This window comes from Pseudophryne corroboree, chromosome 1, assembly GCF_028390025.1.
Source record: "Pseudophryne corroboree isolate aPseCor3 chromosome 1, aPseCor3.hap2, whole genome shotgun sequence".
NCBI lineage: Eukaryota > Metazoa > Chordata > Amphibia > Anura > Myobatrachidae > Pseudophryne > Pseudophryne corroboree.
This window is the reverse complement of record NC_086444.1, coordinates 1177268502-1177287948: the sequence shown is the minus strand read 5'-3', so window position 1 is coordinate 1177287948 and position 19447 is coordinate 1177268502. Positions and strand designations below refer to the sequence as shown.

Here is a 19447-nt window from a genome sequence, read left to right as displayed (position 1 = left end):
TAGCAGGAGTGACACATGGGAAAGCTGGATGAAGTGACACATGAGGGTGCTAGCAGGAGTGACACATGGGAAAGCTGGATGAAGTGACATAGGAGGGTGCTAGCAGGAGTGACACATGGGAAAGCTGGATAAAGTGACATAGGAGGGTGGTAGCAGGAGTGACACATGGGAAAGCTGGATGAAGTGACAGAGGAAGGTGCTAGCAGGAGTGACACATGGGAAAGCTGGATGAAGTGACATAGGAGGGTGTTGGCAGGAGTGACACATGGGAAATCTGGATGAAGTGACATAGGAGGGTGCTAGCAGGAGTGACACATGGGAAAGCTGGATGAAGTGACATAGGAGGGTGCTAGCAGGAGTGACACATGGGAAAGCTGGATGAAGTGACATAGGAGGGTGTTGGCAGGAGTGACACATGGGAAAGCTGGATGAAGTGACATAGGAGGGTGCTAGCAGGAGTGACACATGGGAAAGCTGGATGAAGTGACACATGAGGGTTCTAGCAGTAGTGACACATGGGAAAGCTGGATGAAGTGACATAGGAGGGTGCTAGCAGGAGTGACACATGGGAAAGCTGGATGAAGTGACATAGGAGGGTGCTAGCAGGAGTGACACATGGGAAAGCTGGATGAAGTGACACATGAGGGTGCTAGCAGGAGTGACACATGGGAAAGCTGGATGAAGTGACACATGAGGGTGCTAGCAGGAGTGACACATGGGAAAGCTGGATGAAGTGACATTGGAGGGTTCTAGCAGGAGTGACACATGGGAAAGCTGGATGAAGTGACACAGGAGGGTGCTAGCAGGAGTGACACATGGGAAAGCTGGATGAAGTGACATAGGAGGGTTCTAGCAGGAGTGACACATGGGAAAGCTGGATGAAGTGACATAGGAGGGTGCTAGCAGGAGTGACACATGGGAAAGCTGGATGAAGTGACATAGGAGGGTGCTAGCAAGAGTGACACATGGGAAAGCTGGATGAAGTGACATAGGAGGGTGCTAGCAGGAGTGACACATGGGAAAGCTGGATGAAGTGACACATGAGGGTTCTAGCAGGAGTGACACATGGGAAAGCTGGATGAAGGGAAATAGGAGGGTGCTAGCAGGAGTGACACATGGGAAAGCTGGATGAAGTGACATAGGAGGGTGCTAGCAGGAGTGACACATGGGAAAGCTGGATGAAGTGACACATGAGGGTGCTAGCAGGAGTGACACATGGGAAAGCTGGATGAAGTGACACATGAGGGTGCTAGCAGGAGTGACACATGGGAAAGCTGGATGAAGTGACACATGAGGGTGCTAGCAGGAGTGACACATGGGAAAGCTGAATGAAGTGACACATGAGGGTGCTAGCAGGAGTGACACATGGGAAAGCTGGATGAAGTGACACATGAGGGTTCTAGCAGGAGTGACACATGGGAAAGCTGGATGAAGTGACACATGAGGGTGCTAGCAGGAGTGACACATGGGAAAGCTGGATGAAGTGACATAGGAGGGTGCTAGCAGGAGTGACACATGGGAAAGCTGGATGAAGTGACATAGGAGGGTGGTAGCAGGAGTGACACATGGGAAAGCTGGATGAAGTGACAGAGGAGGGTGCTAGCAGGAGTGACACATGGGAAAGCTGGATGAAGTGACATAGGAGGGTGCTAGCAGGAGTGACACATGGGAAAGCTGGATGAAGTGACATAGGAGGGTTCTAGCAGGAGTGACACATGGGAAAGCTGGATGAAGTGACACATGAGGGTTCTAGCAGGAGTGACACATGGGAAAGCTGGATGAAGTGACATAGGAGGGTTCTAGCAGGAGTGACACATGGGAAAGCTGGATGAAGTGACATAGGAGGGTGCTAGCAGGAGTGACACATGGGAAAGCTGGATGAAGTGACATAGGAGGGTGCTAGCAGGAGTGACACATGGGAAAGCTGGATGAAGTGACACATGAGGGTTCTAGCAGGAGTGACACATGGGAAAGCTGGATGAAGGGAAATAGGAGGGTGCTAGCAGGAGTGACACATGGGAAAGTTGGATGAAGTGACATAGGAGGGTGCTAGCAGGAGTGACACATGGGAAAGCTGGATGAAGTGACACATGAGGGTGCTAGCAGGAGTGACACATGGGAAAGCTGGATGAAGTGACACATGAGGGTGCTAGCAGGAGTGACACATGGGAAAGCTGGATGAAGTGACACATGAGGGTGCTAGCAGGAGTGACACATGGGAAAGCTGAATGAAGTGACACATGAGGGTGCTAGCAGGAGTGACACATGGGAAAGCTGGATGAAGTGACACATGAGGGTTCTAGCAGGAGTGACACATGGGAAAGCTGGATGAAGTGACACATGAGGGTGCTAGCAGGAGTGACACATGGGAAAGCTGGATGAAGTGACATAGGAGGGTGCTAGCAGGAGTGACACATGGGAAAGCTGGATGAAGTGACATAGGAGGGTGGTAGCAGGAGTGACACATGGGAAAGCTGGATGAAGTGACAGAGGAGGGTGCTAGCAGGAGTGACACATGGGAAAGCTGGATGAAGTGACATAGGAGGGTGTTGGCAGGAGTGACACATGGGAAAGCTGGATGAAGTGACATAGGAGGGTGCTAGCAGGAGTGACACATGGGAAAGCTGGATGAAGTGACATAGGAGGGTGCTAGCAGGAGTGACACATGGGAAAGCTGGATGAAGTGACATAGGAGGGTGTTGGCAGGAGTGACACATGGGAAAGCTGGATGAAGTGACATAGGAGGGTGCTAGCAGGAGTGACACATGGGAAAGCTGGTTGAAGTGACATAGGAGGGTGCTAGCAGGAGTGACACATGGGAAAGCTGGATGAAGTGACACATGAGGGTGCTAGCAGGAGTGACATATGGGAAAGCTGGATGAAGTGACACATGAGGGTGCTAGCAGGAGTGACACATGGGAAAGCTGGATGAAGTGACATAGGTAGGTGCTAGCAGGAGTGACACATGGGAAAGCTGGATGAAGTGACATAGGAGGGTGCTAGCAGGAGTGACACATGGGATAGCTGGATGAGGTGACATAGGAGGGTGCTAGCAGGAGTGACACATGGGAAAGCTGAATGAAGTGACACATGAGGGTGCTAGCAGGAGTGACACATGGGAAAGCTGGATGAAGTGACACATGAGGGTTCTAGCAGGAGTGACACATGGGAAAGCTGGATGAAGTGACACATGAGGGTGCTAGCAGGAGTGACACATGGGAAAGCTGGATGAAGTGACATAGGAGGGTGCTAGCAGGAGTGACACATGGGAAAGCTGGATGAAGTGACATAGGAGGGTGGTAGCAGGAGTGACACATGGGAAAGCTGGATGAAGTGACAGAGGAAGGTGCTAGCAGGAGTGACACATGGGAAAGCTGGATGAAGTGACATAGGAGGGTGTTGGCAGGAGTGACACATGGGAAATCTGGATGAAGTGACATAGGAGGGTGCTAGCAGGAGTGACACATGGGAAAGCTGGATGAAGTGACATAGGAGGGTGCTAGCAGGAGTGACACATGGGAAAGCTGGATGAAGTGACATAGGAGGGTGCTAGCAGGAGTGACACATGGGAAAGCTGGATGAAGTGACACATGAGGGTTCTAGCAGTAGTGACACATGGGAAAGCTGGATGAAGTGACATAGGAGGGTGCTAGCAGGAGTGACACATGGGAAAGCTGGATGAAGTGACATAGGAGGGTGCTAGCAGGAGTGACACATGGGAAAGCTGGATGAAGTGACACATGAGGGTGCTAGCAGGAGTGACACATGGGAAAGCTGAATGAAGTGACACATGAGGGTGCTAGCAGGAGTGACACATGGGAAAGCTGGATGAAGTGACATTGGAGGGTTCTAGCAGGAGTGACACATGGGAAAGCTGGATGAAGTGACACAGGAGGGTGCTAGCAGGAGTGACACATGGGAAAGCTGGATGAAGTGACATAGGAGGGTTCTAGCAGGAGTGACACATGGGAAAGCTGGATGAAGTGACATAGGAGGGTGCTAGCAGGAGTGACACATGGGAAAGCTGGATGAAGTGACATAGGAGGGTGCTAGCAAGAGTGACACATGGGAAAGCTGGATGAAGTGACATAGGAGGGTGCTAGCAGGAGTGACACATGGGAAAGCTGGATGAAGTGACACATGAGGGTTCTAGCAGGAGTGACACATGGGAAAGCTGGATGAAGTGACATAGGAGGGTGCTAGCAGGAGTGACACATGGGAAAGCTGGATGAAGTGACACAGGAGGGTGCTAGCAGGAGTGACACATGGGAAAGCTGGATGAAGTGACATAGGAGGGTTCTAGCAGGAGTGACACATGGGAAAGCTGGATGAAGTGACATAGGAGGGTGCTAGCAGGAGTGACACATGGGAAAGCTGGATGAAGTGACATAGGAGGGTGCTAGCAAGAGTGACACATGGGAAAGCTGGATGAAGTGACATAGGAGGGTGCTAGCAGGAGTGACACATGGGAAAGCTGGATGAAGTGACACATGAGGGTTCTAGCAGGAGTGACACATGGGAAAGCTGGATGAAGTGACATAGGAGGGTGCTAGCAGGAGTGACACATGGGAAAGCTGGATGAAGTGACATAGGAGGGTGCTAGCAGGAGTGACACATGGGAAAGCTGGATGAAGTGACACATGAGGGTGCTAGCAGGAGTGACACATGGGAAAGCTGGATGAAGTGACACATGAGGGTGCTAGCAGGAGTGACACATGGGAAAGCTGGATGAAGTGACACATGAGGGTGCTAGGAGGAGTGACACATGGGAAAGCTGAATGAAGTGACACATGAGGGTGCTAGCAGGAGTGACACATGGGAAAGCTGGATGAAGTGACACATGAGGGTTCTAGCAGGAGTGACACATGGGAAAGCTGGATGAAGTGACACATGAGGGTGCTAGCAGGAGTGACACATGGGAAAGCTGGATGAAGTGACATAGGAGGGTGCTAGCAGGAGTGACACATGGGAAAGCTGGATGAAGTGACATAGGAGGGTGGTAGCAGGAGTGACACATGGGAAAGCTGGATGAAGTGACAGAGGAGGGTGCTAGCAGGAGTGACACATGGGAAAGCTGGATGAAGTGACATAGGAGGGTGCTAGCAGGAGTGACACATGGGAAAGCTGGATGAAGTGACATAGGAGGGTGCTAGCAGGAGTGACACATGGGAAAGCTGGATGAAGTGACATAGGAGGGTGTTGGCAGGAGTGACACATGGGAAAGCTGGATGAAGTGACATAGGAGGGTGCTAACAGGAGTGACACATGGGTAAGCTGTATGAAGTGACACATGAGGGTGCTAGCAGGAGTGACACATGGGAAAGCTGGATGAAGTGACACATGAGGGTGCTAGCAGGAGTGACACATGGGAAAGCTGGATGAAGTGACACATGAGGGTGCTAGCAGGAGTGACACATGGGAAAGCTGGATGAAGTGACACATGAGGGTGCTAGCAGGAGTGACACATGGGAAAGCTGGATGAAGTGACATAGGAGGGTGCTAGCAGGAGTGACACATGGGAAAGCTGGATGAAGTGACATAGGAGGGTGGTAGCAGGAGTGACACATGGGAAAGCTGGATGAAGTGACAGAGGAGGGTGTTGGCAGGAGTGACACATGGGAAAGCTGGATGAAGTGACATAGGAGGGTGCTAGCAGGAGTGACACATGGGAAAGCTGGATGAAGTGACATAGGAGGGTGCTGGCAGGAGTGACACATGGGAAAGCTGGATGAAGTGACATAGGAGGGTGTTGGCAGGAGTGACACATGGGAAAGCTGGATGAAGTGACATAGGAGGGTGCTAGCAGGAGTGACACATGGGAAAGCTGGATGAAGTGACATAGGAGGGTGCTAGCAGGAGTGACACATGGGAAAGCTGGATGAAGTGACACATGAGGGTGCTAGCAGGAGTGACACATGGGAAAGCTGGATGAAGTGACACATGAGGGTGCTAGCAGGAGTGACACATGGGAAAGCTGGATGAAGTGACATAGGAAGGTGCTAGCAGGAGTGACACATGGGAAAGCTGGATGAAGTGACATAGGAAGGTGCTAGCAGGAGTGACACATGGGAAAGCTGGATGAAGTGACATAGGAGGGTGCTAGCAGGAGTGACACATGGGAAAGCTGGATGAGGTGACATAGGAGGGTGCTAGCAGGAGTGACACATGGGAAAGCTGAATGAAGTGACACATGAGGGTGCTAGCAGGAGTGACACATGGGAAAGCTGGATGAAGTGACACATGAGGGTTCTAGCAGGAGTGACACATGGGAAAGCTGGATGAAGTGACACATGAGGGTGCTAGCAGGAGTGACACATGGGAAAGCTGGATGAAGTGACATAGGAGGCTGCTAGCAGGAGTGACACATGGGAAAGCTGGATGAAGTGACATAGGAGGGTGGTAGCAGGAGTGACACATGGGAAAGCTGGATGAAGTGACAGAGGAGGGTGCTAGCAGGAGTGACACATGGGAAAGCTGGATGAAGTGACATAGGAGGGTGTTGGCAGGAGTGACACATGGGAAAGCTGGATGAAGTGACATAGGAGGGTGCTGGCAGGAGTGACACATGGGAAAGCTGGATGAAGTGACATAGGAGGGTGCTAGCAGGAGTGACACATGGGAAAGCTGGATGAAGTGACATAGGAGGGTGTTGGCAGGAGTGACACATGGGAAAGCTGGATGAAGTGACATAGGAGGGTGCTAGATGGAGTGACATATGGGAAAGCTGGATGAAGTGACATAGGAGGGTGCTAGCAGGAGTGACACATGGGAAAGCTGGATGAAGTGACACATGAGGGTGCTAGCAGGAGTGACACATGGGAAAGCTGGATGAAGTGACACATGAGGGTGCTAGCAGGAGTGACACATGGGAAAGCTGGATGAAGTGACACATGAGGGTGCTAGCAGGAGTGACACATGGGAAAGCTGAATGAAGTGACACATGAGGGTGCTAGCAGGAGTGACACATGGGAAAGCTGGATGAAGTGACACATGAGGGTTCTAGCAGGAGTGACACATGGGAAAGCTGGATGAAGTGACATAGGAGGGTGCTAGCAGGAGTGACACATGGGAAAGCTGGATGAAGTGACATAGGAGGGTGCTAGCAGGAGTGACACATGGGAAAGCTGGATGAAGTGACATAGGAGGGTGCTAGCAGGAGTGACACATGGGAAAGCTGGATGAAGTGACATAGGAGGGTGCTAGCAGGAGTGACACATGGGAAAGCTGGATGAAGTGACATAGGAGGGTGCTAGCAGGAGTGACACATGGGAAAGCTGGATGAAGTGACATAGGAGGGTGCTAGCAGGAGTGACATAAGGGAAAGCTGGATGAAGTGACATAGGAGGGTGTTGGCAGGAGTGACACATGGGAAAGCTGGATGATGTGACATAGGAGGGTGCTAGCAGGAGTGACACATGGGAAAGCTGGATGAAGTGACATAGGAGGGTGCTAGCAGGAGTGACACATGGGAAAGCTGGCTGAGGTGACACATGAGGGTTATAGCAGGAGTGACACATGGGAAAGCTGGATGAAGTGACATAGGAGGGTTCTAGCAGGAGTGACACATGGGAAAGCTGGATGAAGTGATATAGGAGGGTGCTAGCAGGAGTGACACATGGGAAAGCTGGATGAAGTGACATAGGAGGGTGCTAGCAGGAGTGACACATGGGAAAGCTGGATGAAGTGACACATGAGGGTGCTAGCAGGAGTGACACGTGGGAAAGCTGGATGATGTGACATAGGAGGGTGCTAGCAGGAGTGACACATGGGAAAGCTGGATGAAGTGACATAGGAGGGTGCTAGCAGGAGTGACACATGGGAAAGCTGGCTGAGGTGACACATGAGGGTTCTAGCAGGAGTGACACATGGGAAAGCTGGATGAAGTGACATAGGAGGGTGCTAGCAGGAGTGACACATGGGAAAGCTGGATGAAGTGACATAGGAGGGTGCTAGCAGGAGTGACACATGGGAAAGCTGGATGAAGTGACATTGGAGGGTTCTAGCAGGAGTGACACATGGGAAAGCTGGATGAAGTGACACATGAGGGTGCTAGCAGGAGTGACACATGGGAAAGCTGGATGAAGTGACATAGGAGGGTGCTAGCAGGAGTGACACATGGGAGAGCTGGATGAAGTGACACATGAGGGTGCTAGCAGGATTGACACATGGGAAAGCTGGATGAAGTGACATAGGAGGGTGCTAGCAGGAGTGACACATGGGAAAGCTGGATGAGGTGACATAGGAGGGTGCTAGCAGGAGTGACACATGGGAAAGCTGGATGAAGTGACATAGGAGGGTTCTAGCAGGAGTGACACATGGGAAAGCTGGATGAAGTGACATAGGAGGGTGCTAGCAGGAGTGACACATGGGAAAGCTGGATGAGGTGACATAGGAGGGTGCTAGCAGGAGTGACACATGGGAAAGCTGGATGAAGTGACATAGGAGGGTGCTAGCAGGAGTGACACATGGGAAAGCTGGATGAAGTGACATAGGAGGGTTCTAGCAGGAGTGACACATGGGAAAGCTGGATGAAGTGACATAGGAGGGTGCTAGCAGGAGTGACACGCGGGGGAGATGACTGGAGTGACACAGCAGGGTGCTGGCTGAAGTGACACATGGGAAAGCTGGATGAAGTGACATAGGAGGGTCCTAGCAGGAGTGACACATGGGAAAGCTGGATGAAGTGACACATGAGGGTTCTAGCAGGAGTGACACATGGGAAAGTTGGATGAAGTGACATAGGAGGGTGTTGGCAGGAGTGACACATGGGAAAGCTGGATGAAGTGACATAGGAGGGTGCTAGCAGGAGTGACACATGGGAAAGCTGGATGAAGTGACATAGGAGGGTGCTGGCAGGAGTGACACATGGGAAAGCTGGATGAAGTGACATAGGAGGGTGTTGGCAGGAGTGACACATGGGAAAGCTGGATGAAGTGACATAGGAGGGTGCTAGCAGGAGTGACACATGGGAAAGCTGGATGAAGTGACATAGGAGGGTGCTAGCAGGAGTGACACATGGGAAAGCTGGATGAAGTGACACATGAGGGTGCTAGCAGGAGTGACACATGGGAAAGCTGGATGAAGTGACACATGAGGGTGCTAGCAGGAGTGACACATGGGAAAGCTGGATGAAGTGACATAGGAAGGTGCTAGCAGGAGTGACACATGGGAAAGCTGGATGAAGTGACATAGGAAGGTGCTAGCAGGAGTGACACATGGGAAAGCTGGATGAAGTGACATAGGAGGGTGCTAGCAGGAGTGACACATGGGAAAGCTGGATGAGGTGACATAGGAGGGTGCTAGCAGGAGTGACACATGGGAAAGCTGAATGAAGTGACACATGAGGGTGCTAGCAGGAGTGACACATGGGAAAGCTGGATGAAGTGACACATGAGGGTTCTAGCAGGAGTGACACATGGGAAAGCTGGATGAAGTGACACATGAGGGTGCTAGCAGGAGTGACACATGGGAAAGCTGGATGAAGTGACATAGGAGGCTGCTAGCAGGAGTGACACATGGGAAAGCTGGATGAAGTGACATAGGAGGGTGGTAGCAGGAGTGACACATGGGAAAGCTGGATGAAGTGACAGAGGAGGGTGCTAGCAGGAGTGACACATGGGAAAGCTGGATGAAGTGACATAGGAGGGTGTTGGCAGGAGTGACACATGGGAAAGCTGGATGAAGTGACATAGGAGGGTGCTAGCAGGAGTGACACATGGGAAAGCTGGATGAAGTGACATAGGAGGGTGCTAGCAGGAGTGACACATGGGAAAGCTGGATGAAGTGACATAGGAGGGTGTTGGCAGGAGTGACACATGGGAAAGCTGGATGAAGTGACATAGGAGGGTGCTAGATGGAGTGACATATGGGAAAGCTGGATGAAGTGACATAGGAGGGTGCTAGCAGGAGTGACACATGGGAAAGCTGGATGAAGTGACACATGAGGGTGCTAGCAGGAGTGACACATGGGAAAGCTGGATGAAGTGACACATGAGGGTGCTAGCAGGAGTGACACATGGGAAAGCTGGATGAAGTGACACATGAGGGTGCTAGCAGGAGTGACACATGGGAAAGCTGAATGAAGTGACACATGAGGGTGCTAGCAGGAGTGACACATGGGAAAGCTGGATGAAGTGACACATGAGGGTTCTAGCAGGAGTGACACATGGGAAAGCTGGATGAAGTGACATAGGAGGGTGCTAGCAGGAGTGACACATGGGAAAGCTGGATGAAGTGACATAGGAGGGTGCTAGCAGGAGTGACACATGGGAAAGCTGGATGAAGTGACATAGGAGGGTGCTAGCAGGAGTGACACATGGGAAAGCTGGATGAAGTGACATAGGAGGGTGCTAGCAGGAGTGACACATGGGAAAGCTGGATGAAGTGACATAGGAGGGTGCTAGCAGGAGTGACACATGGGAAAGCTGGATGAAGTGACATAGGAGGGTGCTAGCAGGAGTGACATAAGGGAAAGCTGGATGAAGTGACATAGGAGGGTGTTGGCAGGAGTGACACATGGGAAAGCTGGATGATGTGACATAGGAGGGTGCTAGCAGGAGTGACACATGGGAAAGCTGGATGAAGTGACATAGGAGGGTGCTAGCAGGAGTGACACATGGGAAAGCTGGCTGAGGTGACACATGAGGGTTATAGCAGGAGTGACACATGGGAAAGCTGGATGAAGTGACATAGGAGGGTTCTAGCAGGAGTGACACATGGGAAAGCTGGATGAAGTGATATAGGAGGGTGCTAGCAGGAGTGACACATGGGAAAGCTGGATGAAGTGACATAGGAGGGTGCTAGCAGGAGTGACACATGGGAAAGCTGGATGAAGTGACACATGAGGGTGCTAGCAGGAGTGACACGTGGGAAAGCTGGATGATGTGACATAGGAGGGTGCTAGCAGGAGTGACACATGGGAAAGCTGGATGAAGTGACATAGGAGGGTGCTAGCAGGAGTGACACATGGGAAAGCTGGCTGAGGTGACACATGAGGGTTCTAGCAGGAGTGACACATGGGAAAGCTGGATGAAGTGACATAGGAGGGTGCTAGCAGGAGTGACACATGGGAAAGCTGGATGAAGTGACATAGGAGGGTGCTAGCAGGAGTGACACATGGGAAAGCTGGATGAAGTGACATTGGAGGGTTCTAGCAGGAGTGACACATGGGAAAGCTGGATGAAGTGACACATGAGGGTGCTAGCAGGAGTGACACATGGGAAAGCTGGATGAAGTGACATAGGAGGGTGCTAGCAGGAGTGACACATGGGAGAGCTGGATGAAGTGACACATGAGGGTGCTAGCAGGATTGACACATGGGAAAGCTGGATGAAGTGACATAGGAGGGTGCTAGCAGGAGTGACACATGGGAAAGCTGGATGAGGTGACATAGGAGGGTGCTAGCAGGAGTGACACATGGGAAAGCTGGATGAAGTGACATAGGAGGGTTCTAGCAGGAGTGACACATGGGAAAGCTGGATGAAGTGACATAGGAGGGTGCTAGCAGGAGTGACACATGGGAAAGCTGGATGAGGTGACATAGGAGGGTGCTAGCAGGAGTGACACATGGGAAAGCTGGATGAAGTGACATAGGAGGGTGCTAGCAGGAGTGACACATGGGAAAGCTGGATGAAGTGACATAGGAGGGTTCTAGCAGGAGTGACACATGGGAAAGCTGGATGAAGTGACATAGGAGGGTGCTAGCAGGAGTGACACGCGGGGGAGATGACTGGAGTGACACAGCAGGGTGCTGGCTGAAGTGACACATGGGAAAGCTGGATGAAGTGACATAGGAGGGTCCTAGCAGGAGTGACACATGGGAAAGCTGGATGAAGTGACACATGAGGGTTCTAGCAGGAGTGACACATGGGAAAGTTGGATGAAGTGACATAGGAGGGTGCTAGCAGGAGTGACACATGGGAAAGCTGGATGAAGTGACACATGAGGGTTCTAGCAGGAGTGACACATGGGAAAGCTGGATGAAGTGACACAGGAGGGTGCTAGCAGGAGTGACACATGGGAAAGCTGGATGAAGTGACATAGGATGGTGCTAGCAGGAGTGACACATGGGAAAGCTGGATGAAGTGACATAGGAGGGTGCTAGCAGGAGTGACACATGGGAAAGCTGGATGAAGTGACATAGGAGGGTGCTAGCAGGAGTGACACATGGGAAAGCTGGATGAAGTGACACATGAGGGTTCTAGCAGGAGTGACACATGGGAAAGCTGGATGAAGGGAAATAGGAGGGTGCTAGCAGGAGTGACACATGGGAAAGCTGGATGAAGTGACATAGGAGGGTGCTAGCAGGAGTGACACATGGGAAAGCTGGATGAAGTGACACATGAGGGTGCTAGCAGGAGTGACACATGGGAAAGCTGGATGAAGTGACACATGAGGGTGCTAGCAGGAGTGACACATGGGAAAGCTGGATGAAGTGACACATGAGGGTGCTAGCAGGAGTGACACATGGGAAAGCTGAATGAAGTGACACATGAGGGTTCTCGCAGGAGTGACATATGGGAAAGCTGGATGAAGTGACACATGAGGGTTCTAGCAGGAGTGACACATGGGAAAGCTGGATGAAGTGACATAGGAGGGTGCTAGCAGGAGTGACACATGGGAAAGCTGGATGAAGTGACATAGGAGGGTGCTAGCAGGAGTGACACATGGGAAAGCTGGATGAAGTGACACATGAGGGTGCTAGCAGGAGTGACACGTGGGAAAGCTGGATGATGTGACATAGGAGGGTGCTAGCAGGAGTGACACATGGGAAAGCTGGATGAAGTGACATAGGAGGGTGCTAGCAGGAGTGACACATGGGAAAGCTGGCTGAGGTGACACATGAGGGTTCTAGCAGGAGTGACACATGGGAAAGCTGGATGAAGTGACATAGGAGGGTGCTAGCAGGAGTGACACATGGGAAAGCTGGATGAAGTGACATAGGAGGGTGCTAGCAGGAGTGACACATGGGAAAGCTGGATGAAGTGACATTGGAGGGTTCTAGCAGGAGTGACACATGGGAAAGCTGGATGAAGTGACACATGAGGGTGCTAGCAGGAGTGACACATGGGAAAGCTGGATGAAGTGACATAGGAGGGTGCTAGCAGGAGTGACACATGGGAGAGCTGGATGAAGTGACACATGAGGGTGCTAGCAGGAGTGACACATGGGAAAGCTGGATGAAGTGACATAGGAGGGTGCTAGCAGGAGTGACACATGGGAAAGCTGGATGAGGTGACATAGGAGGGTGCTAGCAGGAGTGACACATGGGAAAGCTGGATGAAGTGACATAGGAGGGTTCTAGCAGGAGTGACACATGGGAAAGCTGGATGAAGTGACATAGGAGGGTGCTAGCAGGAGTGACACATGGGAAAGCTGGATGAGGTGACATAGGAGGGTGCTAGCAGGAGTGACACATGGGAAAGCTGGATGAAGTGACATAGGAGGGTGCTAGCAGGAGTGACACATGGGAAAGGTGGATGAAGTGACATAGGAGGGTTCTAGCAGGAGTGACACATGGGAAAGCTGGATGAAGTGACATAGGAGGGTGCTAGCAGGAGTGACACGCGGGGGAGATGACTGGAGTGACACAGCAGGGTGCTGGCTGAAGTGACACATGGGAAAGCTGGATGAAGTGACATAGGAGGGTGCTAGCAGGAGTGACACATGGGAAAGCTGGATGAAGTGACACATGAGGGTTCTAGCAGGAGTGACACATGGGAAAGTTGGATGAAGTGACATAGGAGGGTGCTAGCAGGAGTGACACATGGGAAAGCTGGATGAAGTGACACATGAGGGTTCTAGCAGGAGTGACACATGGGAAAGCTGGATGAAGTGACATAGGAGGGTGCTAGCAGGAGTGACACATGGGAAAGCTGGATGAAGTGACATAGGAGGGTGCTAGCAGGAGTGACACATGGGAAAGCTGGATGAAGTGACATAGGAGGGTGCTAGCAGGAGTGACACATGGGAAAGCTGGATGAAGTGACATAGGAGGGTGCTAGCAGGAGTGACACATGGGAAAGCTGGATGAAGTGACATAGGAGGGTGCTAGCAGGAGTGACACATGGGAAAGCTGGATGAAGTGACATAGGAGGGTGCTAGCAGGAGTGACATATGGGAAAGCTGGATGAGGTGACATAGGAGGGTGCTAGCAGGAGTGACACATGGGAAAGCTGGATGAAGTGACATAGGAGGGTGCTAGCAGGAGTGACACATGGGAAAGCTGGATGAAGTGACATAGGAGGGTGCTAGCAGGAGTGACATATGGGAAAGCTGGATGAAGTGACATAGGAGGGTGTTGGCAGGAGTAACACATGGGAAAGCTGGATGATGTGACATAGGAGGGTGCTAGCAGGAGTGACACATGGGAAAGCTGGATGAAGTGACATAGGAGGGTGCTAGCAGGAGTGACACATGGGAAAGCTGGCTGAAGTGACACATGAGGGTTCTAGCAGGAGTGACACATGGGAAAGCTGGATGAAGTGACATAGGAGGGTTCTAGCAGGAGTGACACATGGGAAAGCTGGATGAAGTGATATAGGAGGGTGCTAGCAGGAGTGACACATGGGAAAGCTGGATGAAGTGACATAGGAGGGTGCTAGCAGGAGTGACACATGGGAAAGCTGGATGAAGTGACATAGGAGGGTGCTAGCAGGAGTGACACATGGGAAAGCTGGATGAAGTGACACATGAGGGTGCTAGCAGGAGTGACACGTGGGAAAGCTGGATGATGTGACATAGGAGGGTGCTAGCAGGAGTGACACATGGGAAAGCTGGATGAAGTGACATAGGAGGGTGCTAGCAGGAGTGACACATGGGAAAGCTGGCTGAGGTGACACATGAGGGTTCTAGCAGGAGTGACACATGGGAAAGCTGGATGAAGTGACATAGGAGGGTGCTAGCAGGAGTGACACATGGGAAAGCTGGATGAAGTGACATAGGAGGGTGCTAGCAGGAGTGACACATGGGAAAGCTGGATGAAGTGACATTGGAGGGTTCTAGCAGGAGTGACACATGGGAAAGCTGGATGAAGTGACACATGAGGGTGCTAGCAGGAGTGACACATGGGAAAGCTGGATGAAGTGACATAGGAGGGTGCTAGCAGGAGTGACACATGGGAGAGCTGGATGAAGTGACACATGAGGGTGCTAGCAGGAGTGACACATGGGAAAGCTGGATGAAGTGACATAGGAGGGTGCTAGCAGGAGTGACACATGGGAAAGCTGGATGAGGTGACATAGGAGGGTGCTAGCAGGAGTGACACATGGGAAAGCTGGATGAAGTGACATAGGAGGGTTCTAGCAGGAGTGACACATGGGAAAGCTGGATGAAGTGACATAGGAGGGTGCTAGCAGGAGTGACACATGGGAAAGCTGGATGAGGTGACATAGGAGGGTGCTAGCAGGAGTGACACATGGGAAAGCTGGATGAAGTGACATAGGAGGGTGCTAGCAGGAGTGACACATGGGAAAGGTGGATGAAGTGACATAGGAGGGTTCTAGCAGGAGTGACACATGGGAAAGCTGGATGAAGTGACATAGGAGGGTGCTAGCAGGAGTGACACGCGGGGGAGATGACTGGAGTGACACAGCAGGGTGCTGGCTGAAGTGACACATGGGAAAGCTGGATGAAGTGACATAGGAGGGTGCTAGCAGGAGTGACACATGGGAAAGCTGGATGAAGTGACACATGAGGGTTCTAGCAGGAGTGACACATGGGAAAGTTGGATGAAGTGACATAGGAGGGTGCTAGCAGGAGTGACACATGGGAAAGCTGGATGAAGTGACACATGAGGGTTCTAGCAGGAGTGACACATGGGAAAGCTGGATGAAGTGACATAGGAGGGTGCTAGCAGGAGTGACACATGGGAAAGCTGGATGAAGTGACATAGGAGGGTGCTAGCAGGAGTGACACATGGGAAAGCTGGATGAAGTGACATAGGAGGGTGCTAGCAGGAGTGACACATGGGAAAGCTGGATGAAGTGACATAGGAGGGTGCTAGCAGGAGTGACACATGGGAAAGCTGGATGAAGTGACATAGGAGGGTGCTAGCAGGAGTGACACATGGGAAAGCTGGATGAAGTGACATAGGAGGGTGCTAGCAGGAGTGACATATGGGAAAGCTGGATGAAGTGACATAGGAGGGTGTTGGCAGGAGTGACACATGGGAAAGCTGGATGATGTGACATAGGAGGGTGCTAGCAGGAGTGACACATGGGAAAGCTGGATGAAGTGACATAGGAGGGTGCTAGCAGGAGTGACACATGGGAAAGCTGGCTGAGGTGACACATGAGGGTTCTAGCAGGAGTGACACATGGGAAAGCTGGATGAAGTGACATAGGAGGGTTCTAGCAGGAGTGACACATGGGAAAGCTGGATGAAGTGATATAGGAGGGTGCTAGCAGGAGTGACACATGGGAAAGCTGGATGAAGTGACATAGGAGGGTGCTAGCAGGAGTGACACATGGGAAAGCTGGATGAAGTGACATAGGAGGGTGCTAGTGTAATACCCAGCTATACCCACTGTAGTGTAAACAAGTATAGTCATAATTAGTTTTGTTGTTCTTGTATGGTGAATAGATATAAATAATTAAAATAAAAACTCAATATATATATTAATCCCCTCACAGAGGGATGTTAAAATAGGATTATAGTTGCTCCCATAACGTGAAGTTTCGCTCTAGAATAGCCCCTCACAGAGGGGAGTTGGACTACTCCACAATGTCTGTGAATGTGTGATCGACGAGTCCAACCCTAAAACAGGGGTTTAATGTATGTGTGCTGAGGGGTGAATAAACCAGCTCGTGCAAATAACGGCTGGCGGGACCCATCCGGGCCACTAAGAAAAAGAGAATAAAAAGGGGAGCGAGAAGAGGCCGTTGGGGAGACCACCGGCACTTACTGTGAGGAAGGAGATGTACGTCTAGCCTCTGGGTCAGTGAAGGAGCTGCGTCACACTGCGATCAGAGACTCGCCCGGCATTATAGTGTGACACCGGAGCTGTAATCGGTGCGGCCGAGGGTGACGATAAGTGTACCCTGGGATCCGCTGCAGACGGCGGTCCATCAACATCGATCCTCTCCCTTGCTGGACGGAGTAGAGGAGGAAGGGGCGGCCTTTGGAAACACCTCCGGCGCGGTGAGTGACAGCGAGCCGCGGCCCCTCCGCATACTACACTCCCTTGCTGGGCGGAGCGGAGAAGGCGGCGCTACCGTCAAAGACTCCTATATAGCGGTGAGTGACAGCGGGAGGCGGGCGGACTGGAGGCAAGATTGTGAATAGCGGGCAGCACTTACTGAATTAAGCCTGCATAAAGGGGTGTATCCAGACACATTATCAATTCAAGGCGTAATTCATCTGCAGTTTACAGCTACCAGTCTTAACACCACTACAGTTAATGCCTCATTATCGTTGCTAGCTGCAGCTTAAGAACAATATATACACCTAACTGTGAACTCTCACCTCATCCTGCATACCTGATTAGGTTGCAAGCCAGTCAAAGTACAAATAATCCTCAAAGTGAGTGCAACATTTAGGAAACCTAGTGCTCGTGCAATTAATTACTTGTAGACAAGACTGTTAATAATAAAAGTCGCAGAGTTTTATTCCTAAATAAAGATTATTGGACGTTTTGCATGTTCCCGGCAGGAGTAAGCATCGCTGTTGCCCCGCTGTTAGCTACGACACGCTATTAATTACTCCGCTGTCAGTTAAGACTCTACTAATTACTCCGCTGTCAGCTAAGACTCTACTAATTACTCCGCTGTCAGCCAAGATTCTACTAATTACTCTACTATCAGTCAAGAACTCTACTAATTACTCCGTTATCCATTAAAACTCTACTAACTGTATTATTGTTGGCTAGGAACGTATTACTTACATACGGTCATCTTTGTTCTATCCGAAGGCCAACAAAACATAGAACGGGATTATAAATTTGTTACTAGTCAGAGTGTATTGTAGGCATAGCAAGTGGAATTGGAGTGCGCATACTTAGGGGTGTTATTCAACATCTATTATAAGAAGACACAGTAACTATAGAGAAGGAATCCTTTTCCGTTGTATTGACACGATAACCGCTTTCTTCAATGTGCACCAACGCGCAGAACGTAGGATTCCAATAAGCCGGCAGAGACTATATTGTGGGTAGGGAGTACGGATCCGTACCATTGACTGATCAATTTAGTTTTTAATGTATAAGAGTATAATCTGCAAATAGTAAACACACTGAATATTAACTGTGGTGTAGATTGTTATAACTCTTTATTCTTAGGTACTGTCGTGACTTTAAGAACAACGAATAGACGGAAAACAGTGTCCGGTAAAATAAAACGATACTTTATTGTTTGTATTCAATAGCATAACAACAATTGATATGTTCCATGTTATTATACAATGTAATAGCTGAGTGTATATGGAAATATATGTAATAGAAATAGGAATAATAAATATACTGTATTATAACCATTTTCAACGATTCATGAAATTCTGACTCACCTCTCTGTGAAGAACGGAACAACGCAATTACATAGATACCAAGTTCATCTACCTATTTTCCGGGAACGGAATCATACACGATTAGGGTGTCACACTAGCAGTAGTGACACATGGGAAAGCTGGATGAAGTGACACATGAGGGTGCTAGCAGGAGTGACACGTGGGAAAGCTGGATGATGTGACATAGGAGGGTGCTAGCAGGAGTGACACATGGGAAAGCTGGATGAAGTGACATAGGAGGGTGCTAGCAGGAGTGACACATGGGAAAGCTGGCAGAGGTGACACATGAGGGTTCTAGCAGGAGTGACACATGGGAAAGCTGGATGAAGTGACATAGGAGGGTGCTAGCAGGAGTGACACATGGGAAAGCTGGATGAAGTGACATAGGAGGGTGCTAGCAGGAGTGACACGCGGGGGAGATGACTGGAGTGACACAGCAGGGTGCTGGCTGAAGTGACACATGGGAAAGCTGGATGAAGTGACATAGGAGGGTGCTAGCAGGAGTGACACATGGGAAAGCTGGATGAAGTGACACATGAGGGTTCTAGCAGGAGTGACACATGGGAAAGTTGGATGAAGTGACATAGGAGGTAGAGATGAGCGCCTGAAATTTTTCGGGTTTTGTGTTTTGGTTTTGGGTTCGGTTCCGCGGCCGTGTTTTGGGTTCGAACGCGTTTTGGCAAAACCTCACCGAATTATTTTTGTCGGATTCGGGTGTGTTTTGGATTCGGGTGTTTTTTTCCAAAAACACTAAAAAACAGCTTAAATCATAGAATTTGGGGGTCATTTTGATCCCAAAGTATTATTAACCTCAAAAACCATAATTTACACTCATTTTCAGTCTATTCTGAATACCTCACACCTCACAATATTATTTTTAGTCCTAAAATTTGCACCGAGGTCGCTGTGTGAGTAAGATAAGCGACCCTAGTGGCCGACACAAACACCG

At 50.6% G+C, this 19447-nt stretch overlaps 1 long non-coding RNA gene across 1 annotated transcript in view; it reads left to right on the top strand.

Moving 5' to 3' along the window:
* Nucleotides 1–18434, top strand: part of LOC134929640 (uncharacterized) — a 74224-nt gene extending 55790 nt beyond the window's left edge. The window contains exon 4 of the long non-coding RNA XR_010178624.1: nucleotides 18275–18434. This is a non-coding gene — a long non-coding RNA (uncharacterized LOC134929640). The remainder of the gene's footprint in view (nucleotides 1–18274) is intronic.
* Nucleotides 18435–19447: the final 1013 nt, after the last annotated feature.